The 13206-nt window shown below is 42.6% G+C and overlaps 1 long non-coding RNA gene across 1 annotated transcript in view; it reads left to right on the forward strand.

The window, feature by feature from the left end:
- Positions 1-4999: 4999 nt before the first annotated feature.
- LOC122552023 overlaps positions 5000-13206 on the forward strand; it is a 33569-nt gene continuing 25362 nt past the window's right edge. The window contains exon 1 of the long non-coding RNA XR_006312265.1: positions 5000-5076. This is a non-coding gene — a long non-coding RNA (uncharacterized LOC122552023). The remainder of the gene's footprint in view (positions 5077-13206) is intronic.

A 13206-nucleotide genomic window follows, 5' to 3' on the forward strand; every position in this document is an offset into this window, starting at 1 on the left:
CCTTGAAGGGAAGTAAGGGGGGAGGTGTGGGCGCAAGTTTTACATTTCTTGTGATTGCAGGGGAAGGGGCGGGGGGGGGGGTTGGGTTGGAGGGGGGTGTGGACCTGACGAGGGAGTCACGGAGGGAGTGGTCTTTTCGGAACGCTGCTAGGGGTGGGGAGGGAAATATATCCCTGGTGGTGGCGTCCGTTTGGAGGTGGCGGAAATGACAGCGGATGATACGCTGTATATGGAGGTTGGTGGGGTGGTAGGTGAGGACCAGTGGGATTCTGTCCTGGTGGCGGTTACTGTTGAATGGCCCAGTAATGAGGGCAAAGATGTGAGTGATGATCTCTGGAGGAAGTCACAGTCTCTTTTGACATATATTTGTAGTCATTTACAAGTGTCTTCGCCTCTGTTTATATTTTCTGTGCTCAGGTTCCTCACCTCTTGCTTCCTGATTCTCCACACTTCGCCCTTCCTGTACAGACTGCTGCTCCGCATCTCCAATTGATTTCTGAGAGGGTTGTGTTCACTTCCAGCTAATTTTCCTGTGCTCAGATAAAGCTCAAACAGACATGTTCTCTTCTGTTAAGTCTATGTGATTCCAGGAGGGTGAAATTGGTGAAGTTCTTAATGCTGAGTCTTGCACTGACTTGTGATTGATGCTGCAACTTTGATCGTTGGTGTCAGCTTTGAAATCAGATAACCTTTGATTTGTAAGACGGATTTTCTGTCTATGGCAATAAATGCCATATTATCCAACCTAATGTTAATATCTGATACTGGTTTTCTTCATTTCGCACATATGAAATGCCATTATATAAATAATATTTTAGGTTAATTGATATCTAGTAACCTGTAATGAGACTAGATTAATTAATGATCTGGAAGTAAATGATCCACATAGGAAGAGTAAAGTTAGAACATCACACCTAGTTTGAGGGTGAGAAACATGAGTTGAAAGGTGCAGTCAACTGTGACATGAAGACATGCCTTAAAAAAAAGGGAATGATTTTTTTTAATTTACTGGCTGGAAGTACCTAATTGAACTAAATTTGCACAATTTAGTCATATTCCTATGATTTAGAATTACAGTCACTGTCTTTGCATTGCTGTATCTGCTATATTTTAATACTATTAAAATTAGGACAACCTGTTTGTTAGCCACAAGAGCAATGGTCTTGAAGGAGTATGAATGAGTACCATCTCTTGCATCTTTAACAAAAATACAAGGAATAACCACAGTAATCAATTGAGTTGAGACAAACCATTAGGTATGCTTACTTACAAAATGGAATCCTGGCTAAAAGTATTCCTAATTATGATTTTATGAAGTTATGTCTGAAATACACCAGCCAGGACAGCATTTGAGTTATTGGGTAATTGTCAGAAGCAGATGTTTAAGAATGGATTTTCTGTCCAGAACAACTGAGACACTGAAAGATAAAGATCCTGAATCGGTTCCCATTTGTCGTCTATCTATTCATTTAGACAGCTTTCAGGTTTCAAACCCCACCATTGAGTATCAGGCCATTGTATCCATGACTGTCATTAAACTTATCTCATCTGGGGATCTCTGCTGGACAGCCTCCCAGCTCACAGTCCCAGAACCTCATACAACCCACTTCTACCTTCTATCCACATTCCACAAATGGGACTGCCAGGGTATATTCATTGTTTCTGCCAACTCCTGCCCTACTTATTTCTTCCTACCTTGATGAGATTTTTTTTCTCCCCTTGTCCAGTATCACCCTACTTACATCCATGATTCTTCTGATGCTATATGTCAGTTTAAAAACTTCCAGTTCGCAAGGACCAGCCGTCCCCTCTTTACCATGGACGTGCAATCTCTTTACACGTCCATCCCCCATTGGGATGGTCTCAGGTCTACTTGGAAAAAAAGTCTGAATCATCCCTATCCACTGCTACTCTCCTCTGGCTGGCTGAACTTGTCTTTACTTGAAACAATGTCTCCATTAACTACCCCCATTTTCTTCAGGTCAAAGCTGTGGCCAATGGGACCCGCATGGTCCCTAGTTATGCCTGTATCTTTGTGGGATGCGTATAACATTCCTTGTTCCAGTAGCCCCCACCCACAACTCTTTCTCCGGTACATTGATGACATCATCGGTGCTGCTTCCCTCTCTTGTCTGGAATTGGAAAAATGTATGAAATTAGCTTCCAACTTCCACCTCGCACTCACCTTCACTTGGTCCATCTCTGACTCCTCTGTCCCATTCCTTGGCATCTCTGTTTCCATTTCTGATGATAAACTGGCCCCCAATATCCACTACAAACCCACCAACTCCTACAGTTACCTGGACTATACATCTTCACATTCTGTTTCCTGTCAGGTCTCCATTCCATTCTCTCAGTGTCACCAACTCTGCCAAATCTGTTCTGATCCTGCCTGACTCGTTATTTTGGTGGGCTGCACGGTGGCATAGTGGTTAGCACGACTACCTCTCAGCGTCAGAGACCCGGGTTCAATTCCCGCCTCAGGCGACTGACTGTGTGAAGTTTGCACAGTCTGCATGGGTGTGCTCTGGTTTCCTCCCACAGTCCAAAAATGTGCAGGCTAGGTGAATTGGCCATGTTAAATTGCCCGTAGTGTTAGGGGCAGGGGTAAATGTAGGGGAATGGGAATGGGTCTGGGTGGGTTGCGCTTCGGTGGACTTGTTGGGCCTAAGGGCCTGTTTCCACACTGTAAGTAATCTAATCTAAATGATGCCACTTTCTGTACAGGGACCTCAGAAATGTGCACCTTTTTCTCAGATATGCTAAACTAATCTAGTTCCATTTCCCAGCTGGACTTGGCGAGAGGAGTTCTTGACTTGGAGCTGGGGATGGGAAGTATTGGCAGTGACTGAGTTGGGGATATTGTCAAAACTGTTAAGTCTGCCTGATGTTAGTGAAGGCTGACCTTTTTATAGGTATTGGTTTTAGCAGCAATCTGGCCTCAGAACAAACGATTAAGCCATGCCCACCAATATAGAAACAAGACAAACCTTTAAGAAGATTTTGCAGCTGTCAACACATAATCTGATGTCACTGGTAGATTGAAGATCATAATCCCAAGATTCCATGGCATAATTTCATAACAATCACTCTACCATCCAGAAGGATAAGGGCAGCAAAAACATGAGAACACTATCAGCTGAAAGTTCTCCTCCAAGCCTCACAACATTTTGAACTGAAAAAGCAGTTCCTTCTGAATCAAGATCCTGCAACTCCCTTCCTAAGAGCAATCTGAGAGTATCCACGCAGCATTGACAGCTGTGGTTCAAGAAGGCAGTCCTCAACCACCCCTCCCACCCACCAATCATCTCAAGAGCAGTTAGGGTTGGGAAACCAATGCTGAAGGAACAGTCTACTATTGCCAATTTTTCTGACATCACAAAGATAAGTGGTAAAGCCAGTTATAATGAGAACACAAATGGCAGAATTTTATGTTGTTGGTGGGTTTGGGGTGCATCTCACCCACTGGCTGGGAAACCAATGGGAACCCTTCATCATTTTTCTCCAGAAGACCCAAAATTATTCCATGACCGTCAGGCACCCACCTGGATAGTGGAAAGTCATCCTATAGGTTCAACTCTAAGCCTGAGAGAACTATGATCCCTGAAAGCTGTTAGTCAATTGGAGGATAAATACACTTGTCGGCATGGCTACCAGAAATCCTGGCAACCAGTGGGATTTCACTCAAGTCTTTGTGAGGGGTCAGTGGTGATCCTGAAAGAAAGGTAAGTGTGGGGTGATAGTGTAATATGGAGAGGGTAACAGCAAGGATGAGAGAGAGAATCAGAAGCAAAAGCAGATGGTTGTCTTTCTTCTGACCCATCTTCCTGATGCCAGATCCCACGATAGGGAACAGAATTCTATAAGGTAGTTTGAATACTAGTGGGAGTGGGCTAAGATCCTTACTTAAGGACTTCAATGGACCTCCCAGCTGGAAGGCCATATTCCATCCTTTCCTCCCTTGCGTTTGATCATGAGGGAGTGAGGAAATAATGCGGTGTGCACCACACACCCACTGCCTGATCATAGCGCATATTTACCTCTGGGGCGGAAGGGGAGCGTCATGTTCTGCCCAAGCGTCTATATAGGAAAATGTCAAGAGAGAGGGCAAAAAACCTGTTAGATGCAAGTATAATGTGAAAAAATGTGAGGTTGGCCACATCAGTGGGAAGAATCAAAATCTTATTTAAATGTAGACAGATGGCAGAATGCTACAGTACAGAGAAATCCAGATGTTCTCATATGTTAGTCACAAAAATCTAATACACAGATAAAATAATTAATTAGGGAGCAAGTGAAATGTTAGGCAGTCTTGTTGCAACTGTGCAGGTTATCAGGTTATTTCCTAAGCCGAAGGAGTGGTCTAATTTGGAAAGCTTAAGCAAATTGGGCCTTTACTCAATGGGCTTTAGAAAAATGACAGGCCAACTTATTGAAACATAATTAACAATTGCACAACACCAGGTTATAGTCCAGCAGGTTTATTTGGAAGCACTATGCTTTTGGAGCACTGGTCTTTCTACCTGACAAAGGAGCAGTGCCCCAAAAGCTTGTGTTTCTTGGACTATAACCTGGTGTTGTGAGATTTTTAACTTTGACAACCCCAATCCAATAATGGCACCTCCATATTATCAAAACATGTAACATTCTAAGGGGGTTAGACAGGGTTGACCCTGAGCTGATGGGAGAGAGCTTTATCAAGGCAACAGGTCTCATCTGTCCACTGGAGAACTGTCTAGAACCACACTTGTCTGTTTTTGAGAAGATGCACTTTTGAACAGATCTCTCAAGTGTTAATGTTGATCTCTCATTCTCTGTGGGCGTAACATTGTGTTCTGCAATATGTATGGTATGATCTGCCTGCACAGCATGCAAAATAACTGTATCTCGGTACATGTGACAGCAATCAATCAATCAATCAATCAAATCGATCAATCAAATGTCAAACAAGCACCTGAAGAGCAGCAGCAGGTCTTACTCAAGGACACCTAGGGGCAGAAGTTGACATACACAGAGGTGTAGGTTGCTGCTGACACCCAGCAGAGTGTAATATTGCTGCTGGATCCTAGACCACAGGTAGGTTATGGCAGGAAGGGGTTGAGGGATGTGAATGTTATATAGGCAATGTCAGCTCATGACATCAACTGAAATGCTGTTCAGGATGAAGGTTACTATAACCATCCTCGATAGGTGCAGGAAAATACAGGGTCTCCTTGGTCTAATGTAGGAGAGGGAAACAGCTGCCTGTTCTAACAAGAAGAGTTTCTTGTAGTTAGCAAGATATAGTTTATTTGATGTCAACAATTGGTTGCAAGGAACATGGATATGATAGACATTGTCACAGAGACTTTGAAGATGTTGAGACTCACTCCTTTAAGGTCCTAGGATGCCCACAAGTCCATATTAAGTCATCATAGTGGGTGGTGTACATGGCAATCAGTATTTATCTTTTCAACCCCTTTCAGGCTCATACACAATAGAATTGTGTGGGACCAGGATGGTGGTAGTGAGGCTGGTCAGCAACAAGGATATAGGGTTGGCTCTCAGAAGGGCATAACTTCCTGAAGATTGCTATAACCATCCTCATTCTTATATTAGTGCCTTTCAGTTAAAGAACCACCCAGGAACCTACAAGCATCCACACACAGTGTCTCTTCTTATTTTTCCTGCATAGTGATCACCCCACATATTCACTTCAGAAGCAGCAGGATGAGACCCATAAGCAATCATAAACTTGGGGTGGAGGTGCGCAGGTTGCAGACTTTCCAACTACCACCCTTTTTAACTGACTGAAATTCCCTCACCACCAAACTGACTGCAAAATTGCCATGAAATATTGCCTGATGTTTGCCATCATGGGACCAACCAAACGATAGGGCACAGTCTCAGGATAAAGGATCACCTATTTAAGACACAGATAAGGAGTAGTTTCTTCTCTCGTAAGGATGTGAAACTTTGAAATTCTCTGCCCAGAGAGATAGAGAAACTGAGTTATTGAAAATATTCAAATTTGAGATAGTTTAAAAATGTGCCTGCGTGCAAGTAAAAGTTATGTAGAACAGGCAGTAAAATGAATTTGAGAGCAAAATCCATTCTGCCTGACCTTACCAAATAGCTGAACATGCTCAGGATGCTTCTTGTTCCCCACTTCCTATGTTCTTCAGATGGACATTAAAATTATCAGTTATATTTCTGATTTCATATAATACATATGACTTACTATTCCTTTATAATCTTCATATATTCTGTGTTTTGATCCTAATTACTGCATCATGAGGCTCAATAGCAGATGAAGGATACATGAGGTTGAACTTTACCCAAAATTGACTAAGTGTTTATTTCAGAACATTAGATGAAGAGTTTCTCTCTGTGAATTGGCATGAGTTATCTCATTGAGTTCTCCACTGCTCACCTCATTATGTGTACACTATACCACAATGGTGCAGATGCTCTCTTGTACTTGCCACTGTGGAGAACTTTTAGAATACCACCACTAACTTACTTTTTAAAGGTGTACCAGATTGATGACTGCCAGCCATGAATAGCCCGTCACAGTACATGTAATGGAAAAGCAAAGCTCCTGAGGGCATACAAATGGCGCAGATAACATTCCATTTAAAATAGAATTACATAATTGTAAATATACTGCCTCTTTAATCATCACCTCTCAGCTGACTGTCATACTGATTGCAGCTACAAGAATGTAGATCCACAGGCCACCTCCCCTTAGCTCCAACGAACACTGTTTGAAGTAGTGCTACTCTTTTCTCTGGTGTTCAGCATACCATAAGACCCCCAACTCCCCCATACCACCCAAGAAATGCAGCATGACATAAAAGAGCATTTTGTCAAATACTTACAGTTCCATATCCTTTTGGAACATGAGAGTTCAAATTATCTTTGTGCATTGTCATCCACAGGTGAAAATTTACAATTGCCTGTGATTTCTTATGCTTTACAGCGATGATGATGAGCAATTTGTAATAATCAATTACAAAGTCAAGATTGTTTCTGTTGAGCGTTTGTATTAATAAGTGGTAGTCATTGCAATACACAAGCAGAATTCTAGGATTGCAGATTTCATAAACCTCTACTTAGTTAATATCTGATTATTTCAATTATACCTTAAAGGGTCTCGCAACACTTACAAGCAAACCCCAGACTTACTTCCCACATGCCCATTGTAGTGGCAGCCATTTTTCATTTCCATGGCTCATTTTCATTTCGGATGTGAGACATCAAAGTTCACATTTCACAAACTGGGTCGTAGGCTCAGCCTGCTAATTTAGGTAAAACCCCCCCAAAAAACTGTATGGCCCTTTCCTCATTGCATTCCTTGGTGATCCCACTAGTCTTGAGCTTCCCCAAATCCCTACTCAACTATTTTATTTATGCCTTCATCTCCTGACATCTCCCCTGATCCCTAAAACTATAGTTCTAGTTATCAAAGTGAATGAGGGAACACAGGATGTTGAGAAGACTTCCATTCTTTGTAACTTTAACTTCCATTCCACAGCGTAGGCTGCCGAGAAAGAGCAAACCATTAATATGTATTTGCAACAAAACTGAAATTGCTGGTGAAACTCAGCAGGTCTGGCAACATCTGTAGGGAGAAAGCAGAGTTAACTGGAAAAAGAGTCTGGTGAATCTACATCATTGTTTTATTAAGTTGCATTTGCAGTTGGTTTTATACAGGGTGCGCTGGCCTCAGCAGCATCAAAATCTTAGTTGTTGGTAAAAAGTGACTTTGCGCAGCTCAGTTCCATTGAAAAAGGTTTACGAGAAGCCCTGTCTGTGTTACGTTTGCTAATGTTACTGCACTGTGGGATGCTGAAGGTGCTGTTTTATCTGAAGACAGTCTTCGTGTTCTTACTCAGCATAACAATATGGCTCTCACAGATTCTCATCCTCAAGCATAACTGGTGTGTCCTCCAGTTGTTCAGGACACAGTTTTCACAGACCTGTCTGCACAGTGCATGTACAATCTGCTAGACATGACCTGCGTGGAAATCTAATGTGGAGGAAACATCTTATGGCCACCATTGGTCCCTGTGGAAGAACTGAATTGAATTGAATTGAATTTATTGTCATATTTACCCAGGCACATTTAGTGGCTTTGTCTTGTGAGCAATACAGACAGATCATAGAGTTAAGTAGCATAGCTAAGTAAATAATAGGTAAACAGTGGCAAAAACAAAAACACAGATACAGGTGAATGTTAAGAGTTTGTGAGTCCATTCAGTTTCCAACAACAGTAGGGTAGAAACTGTTTTGAAACTGGCTGGTGTGTATGTGTGTTCAGGCTTCTGTACCTTTACCCCAATGGTAGAGGTTGTAGAAAAGCATTGCCAGGGTGGATGGATCTTTGAGAATGCTGGGGCCTTTCCTTGACAGCCGGCCTGGCAGATGGATTCTCTAGATGGGAGGTTGGCCTTTGTGATTGTCCGAGCTGAGTTCACCACTCTTTGTAACCATCTCCAATCTTGAATGGTACAGTTGCCATACCAGGTAGTGATACATCCAGACAGAATACTCTCGATGGCACACTTATAAAAGTTGACAAGAGTGTTCACTATCATGCCAAATTTCCTCAGCTGTCTGAGGAAGAAGAGACGTTGTTGGACCTTTGTAACCAGTGCATCCACATGAAGAGTCCAAGAAAGCTTGTTGTGGATGACCACTCCCAGGAGCTTGACACTCTCCATGTTCCACCTCTGTACTGTTAATGTGTAGGGGGGGGCATGAGTAACATTCTGCCGAAAGACGGCGTTGTATTGCGGGTACTTTGGATATCATGGCATCACATGGCATTCATACACCACCTCTGGACAGAGAATGGTAGCTCTGCCCCTCTCTTTACTGCATGGCATTCCACAGAAGATGAGCGACTGTGATTCTCTTGCATTTTCACTGAATCATGAGCAAACCTAGGGCAAGAAACTCCACAGTAGGAGGTGGCTCCACATCTGCTGGAGCTTGATGCTGGTCCTGGACTTCCAGATGGATGTATTTCACATCTATTCATTAGCAGCTTTTAGTGCAGCGACGACAGACATATGTACTTTGAACTACTGGCGATGGTTCAAGCCAGCCAATATCAGAAACAAAGCAGTTCCTCATTGCCATGATCTCTCAACAATCACACTGCACATAAATAATGTTTGTACAGTGTCTTCCAAACACTGGGACATGGAGGCCCCCCCAGCAAGCAGGTCAGCTTGCAGCCTCAAATCCCCACAATTGTCTTCCCTAGTATCCCCAACACAACAGTTCAGCTTGAATATCATGAAGCAACCTTCCATTGACTTCAAAAGACAGCCTTGACTGACGGTTGTGCAGCTCTCACACTGCATTACTGCTACTTGCACTGGCTGCACTGGACTTGCAGGACTGACTGTGGCCCACTCCCCAGACTGCATTGAGACAGACCCATTCACTCTAACTGCCAAATGGCTATAGGCAAAAGTGAGGACTACAGATGCTGGAAACCAGAGCTTAGATTAGAGTGGTGCTGGAAAAGCACAGCAGGTCAGGCAGCATCCAAGGAGCAGGAAAATTGACGTTTCTGGCAAAAGCCCTTCATCAGGAAAGGAGGCAGGGAGCTTCCAGGGTGGAGCTGGGGAGAAGGTAGCAAAGAGTACAACAGGGAATGGGGGTGGGGATGGAGGTGATAGGTCAGAGAGGAGGTTGGAGTGGATAGGTGGGAAGGGAGATTGGCAGGTAGGACAGGTCATGAGGACAGTGCTGAGCTGGAAGGTTGGAACTAGGGTAAGGTGGTGGGAGGAGAAATGAGGAAATTAGTGAAGTCCACATTGATGCTCTGGGGTTGAAGTGTTCCGAGGCGGAAGATGAGGTGTTCAAATGACTATGTCTAAGGCCCTGGACTGAGATCAAATGATGATCTTGTCTTACTGTGTTGAGTCCTCCTAATTATAGACTTGAGTGAGGACTACTTGTCTGAGACTTTGCTACAAGGTCATTTGGTTGAAGTACATGAGTGCGTTTGCCATGTAAACTGCTGCTAGAAACTAGCTGTGACATTGATGCACCAAAGGGCTCTACAGCAACATGTTCATCCTATTGACTGATCACTGCTCACAACCATGTCAACCTGTCAGGCACTGTATTTATAGTGAAACAAAAGTCAAGACTGAACTACCGTGAGCCTGTAAGACCTTAATGAGGTGGCAAAGCACAAAAGGCAAGGCAGGTCAGAGGAGATGCTGACAGTAGGACCACAGTGAGTAAGTGCTAAGAGAGCATGTTAAGAGCTCTGGGATGTATCCTGGTCCATTCCATCAGATGAGTACTTGTCCCTGCATGCAAACTGTCCTGGCAGCATCATTACAAAGACAGGAGTGTAACCTGAGAGACTGGGGACTGCTGTTTCAGACAGAGGGCCAGATAAGTAAACGATGGGCTAGAACTGCCAAGTATCGGGTCTGATTTTCATGTCAGGAATTGTCACCATCTACAACATTTCCAGTGTGTAGGAGGATAGGAAACCACATATAAGTGAGGCAAGATTATCCACTAACGAGATACAAATACATGCAAATAGGCCCCTCATGACTCACTAGCGAGATTCCCATGTTGTCATTCAAACCTTGGGTGCAAAATTCTTCATTTCCTGACTTGAGTACCTTATCTTTCCAATCTAACCATTTTTCCTAACCAATTCACCATTGTCCATGTCAGTCAGGGGCTGGGAAGTTTCAGCTCAATAGCTTATTTACTACCTACATAATGTCTAAATAGAACATAAGATGAGTTAAGTGAAAGTGAATTCATAGGCATCATAAGTAACTTAGATTTGATAAATTGTTTGTAGCCAAAAGTCACAAAACCACAGGGTCCTAGACTGTTTGCAGTACAGAAGAAGGCCATTCAGCCTGTCATGTCCACAATAGCTCTCCAACAAACATTGTGACTTAATGTCATTCACCTGCCTTTTTCCATACCTTTGTACATTGTTTCTATTCAAATGACTGTCCTGCGTCCTCCGGAATGCCTCAACAGACTTTTCATCCACTACGCTTCCAGGCAATGTATCCCACACCTGAAACACTCCAGCCACGAATTGATTTTTAATTGGTACTGTCACGGAAGCATAAATCTATAGACCTCGAGTGGTCCAAAACTGATGACAGGACTACATAATGAAGTGGAAAATACCTATTCCAAAAATATGATGTAACAGCAGTGCAATGGGATATTTTTACTGTTGTACAAGGGTGTGGTCTAAAGGACATCAAAAATTATGACAATGAATGCTTGAACAGTTTCTAAAACCAGTTGAATCCTGAGACAAGGTTGTTGCCCTGAAATCACTGAGGAATATTGATTACTGTTAATAATGCATGCTACAGAGTTTGTGAGATATTTCAGCAAAAAGTAGCTTTAGTTGCACATGGCTATTAACAAGTGTATGTTATGCATTTGATATATAAGACATTCTGATTGAACAATTAATAATTGTAATATAGTTCCTGCAAGTTAATCAGCAAATAGATGTTGCCAGGAAATAACCTGTAAATTATCACTAACCTACATTAGAACAATCTTACTGTCCATCCTTTACAGAAAACATTATGATTCAATAATCATCATGTCACAAAAGCACACTTAACCCTTCAGAATCAGTAGTTATTCCAAAATTATCTTTTATTCTTCCACAATCTTGTTGGACCATTACAGCTCACTGGGCTGTTGGCTCTACAAACATGTTCTTGGCTTTCTGTCATTGTTTTGTCTCAGGTCTTGTTTATTTCCTTCAGTTCTTTCTCTATCACTTGTCGTCAATCCATCTGCTGTCTGTCTCGCTTCCCTTTCTCACCTGCTGCTATCTACTGCACTGCTTGTTTTAGTAATTGTTCTCCTCTGCACATGTCTGAACTGACTGTCATATATTTATACATCCCTATTAACTGTTTCAAATGTTGTTGCCCTATCTCCCTAAAACTTCTTAATTCTAAAGTGGATATTTCATTAAAATGTATTTATATAAAACGAAGTGTTTTGATCGATTGTTTTTAATTTATCTTTATTCTTTTATTGTGCCATTATCCTATCCACGTGATTGGATTTGTTTTATCAGGTTCCTTCTATTTTTATTGTTTCACTTTCCCTTTGTCTCTGTCGATCACACAACAACTCCATCCCAAATCATGTACTGTCAATCTTTTGCCAGGTCTCCACTGATGCCATCTGCAAAAATGTTGTCCACTTGATGTACCGTACCATGTATAACCTCACTTTTAACCAGGGACGTTTTCACCACAAAAGGAGGTCACTTGGCCAGTCATGTCTCTGATGGTTGTTTGCTTGCAGAATCCAAAACTAATCCCACTGCTCCATTTCCTCCCCATGGCTCTTTATCTTCTTCAGCTTCAAATATTTATCCAATTTTCTGTTAAAACATGCATGGTCTCTGTCTTCAACATCCCCTGTGGTAAATCATTCCACTTACTAACAATTCTCTACTTAAATGTTCTCTACTAACCTATTTCCTGACACTTCGATTGACAATGTTAAATTTATAGATGCTTTCTAATCAACCTGCTCAGAGATGTTATCATACGTCCCTGGGGTACATAGGACACAAACCCAGGCCTCTTACCTCAGAGGTAGGGAGCCCTCAAATTTAAAATCATCGCTGCATAATTGTTGACTCAGGAATCAGAGCCCATCAAACCTTTGCGTATAATTTTTTAAAACCCAAATCAGTCTCTTTCAGCCATAACTCCTTCAGTGGAAATAATCCCTGTATTTCAAACTCTCCTCATAATTGGCAACTTGCAGTAGAGTCATAGAGTCATAGAGATGTACAGCATGGAAACAGACTCTTCGGTCCAACCCGTCCCTGCCAATCAGATATCCCAACCCAATCTAGTTCCACCTGCCAGCACCCGGCCCATATCCCCCAAACCCTTCCTATTCAGAAACCCATCCAAATGCCTCTTAAATGTTGCAATTGTACCAGACTCCACCACTTCCTCTGGCAGCTCATTCCATACACGTACCACCCTCTGCGTGAAAAAATTGCCCCTTAGGTCTCTTTTATATCTTTCCCTCTCACCCTAAACCTATGCCCTCTAGTTCTGGACTCCCTGACCCCAGGGTCTATTTACCCTATCCATGCCCCTCATAATTTTGTAAACCTCTATAAGGTCACCCCTCAGCCTCCGACGCTCCAGGGAAAACAGC

The sequence above is a fragment of the Chiloscyllium plagiosum genome, chromosome 7 (assembly GCF_004010195.1).
Source record: "Chiloscyllium plagiosum isolate BGI_BamShark_2017 chromosome 7, ASM401019v2, whole genome shotgun sequence".
Lineage (NCBI taxonomy): Eukaryota > Metazoa > Chordata > Chondrichthyes > Orectolobiformes > Hemiscylliidae > Chiloscyllium > Chiloscyllium plagiosum.